Below are 1,844 nucleotides of genomic sequence, written 5' to 3'. Positions count from 1 at the left end.
TTGAAATATAAATGTGGCATTTCTGGAGATTTGCTTATTCCCTCACTGTCAATAACATATTTCCATTTATCAGAGTCCTGGTGTGACTCTGCTTACTATCAGACAACAACAATGCAGAGTTATCATATAACTTATATAAGTTATATATATCATTATATAACTCTACAACAATGTAGGGTTATAATTTTAGCTATAATTTTTTATATACCAGTTTTATTGAGATATAATTCACATTCCGGACAATTCAACCATTTAAAGTGTATAATTCAGTGGTTCTTGGTATATTATACAACCATCAACACAGTCCATTTTAAAATAATTTTATCACCTTTAAACATTGTGCTGTAGTTGTTCAGTCACTAAGTCCTGTCCAACTTTTTGCGACCTCATAGACTACAGCACAGCAGGCTTCCCTGTCCTGCACTATCTCCTGGAGTTTGCTCATACTCATGTCCATTGAATTAGTGCTATTATCTAACCATCTGATCCTCTGCCACCCCCTGCTTTTGCCCTCAATCTTTCCCATCATCAGGGTCTTTTCCAATAAGTCAGTTCTTTGCATCATGTAATCAAAGTATTGGAGCTTCAGCTTCAGCATCAGTCCTTCCAATGAATATCCAGGGTTGATTTCCTTTAGGATTGACTGGTTTCATCCCCTTGCTGTCCAATTAGGTCTCAAGAGTCTTCTCCAGCACCACAATTTGAAAGCCCATTAACAATAATTCCCCATTTGCCTGCAACTCACCAACCCAGATTTGCCTATTCTGGACATTTCATATAAATAGAATCTTATAATATGTGATCTTTTATAATTGATTTCTTCCTCTTAGTATCCATATTGTAAAATGTACCAACATTTCATTCCTTGTTATTGTCAGTTGTTACACTGTATGAATATAACACACTTTACTTATCCATTCATCAGTTTGTGGGCACTTGGTGTGGTTTTTTTATTTTTTGAATGCTGCTATAAATAGTTATAGGCTTCCCTGGTGGCTCAGATGGTAAAGTGTCTGCCTACAATGTGGGAGCCCCGGGTTTGATCCCTGGGTTGGGAAGATCCTCTGGAGTAGGAAATGGCAACCCACTCCAGTACTCTTGCCTGGAAAATCCCATGGATGGAGGAGCGTGGTAGGCTATAGTCCATGGAGTCACAAAGAGTCGGACACGACTGAGCGACTTCACTTTCACTTTTCACTTTCATGCATTGGAGAAGGAAAGGGCAACCCACTCCTGTGTTCTTTCCTGGAGAATCCCAGGGACAGCGGAGCCTGGTGGGCTGCCGTCTATGGGGTCACACAGAGTCGGACACGACCGAAGTGACTTAACAGCAACAGCAACAGCATAGATAAATATTAGAGATCCGAGTTTATATGTGGACATATGTTTTCACTTCTCTTGAATATATACCTTAAAGTAGAATTGCTAGGTTATATGGTAACTCTGTGTTTAACTGTCTTTATGATAACTGTATGTTTACCTGACAGACTGTTTTCCAGAGTGGTGGCTGTACCATTTTACATTACATACAGCTGTGTATGAGGATTCCAATTTCTCTACATCTTTGTCAATAGTTTCTGTCTTTTTGATTTTAGCCATCCTGCTGCTGCCGCTAGTCGCTTCAGTCGTGTCCGACTTTGTGCGACCCTATGGACTACAGCCTGTCAGGCTCCTCTGTCCATGGGATTCTGTCAGCAGGAGTACTAGAGTGGGTTGCCACGGTCTCCTCCAGGGGATCTTCCGGACCCAGGGATCAAACCTGGGTCTCCTGCATTGCAGGCAGATTCTTTACCCCTGAGCCACCAAGGAAGTATCACTCTGTGATTTTGATTTACGTTTGGGGT

Source organism: Bubalus kerabau, chromosome 8 (assembly GCF_029407905.1).
Source record: "Bubalus kerabau isolate K-KA32 ecotype Philippines breed swamp buffalo chromosome 8, PCC_UOA_SB_1v2, whole genome shotgun sequence".
In the NCBI taxonomy this organism is placed as follows: domain Eukaryota; kingdom Metazoa; phylum Chordata; class Mammalia; order Artiodactyla; family Bovidae; genus Bubalus; species Bubalus kerabau.
Note: the sequence above shows the minus strand (reverse complement) of the source record.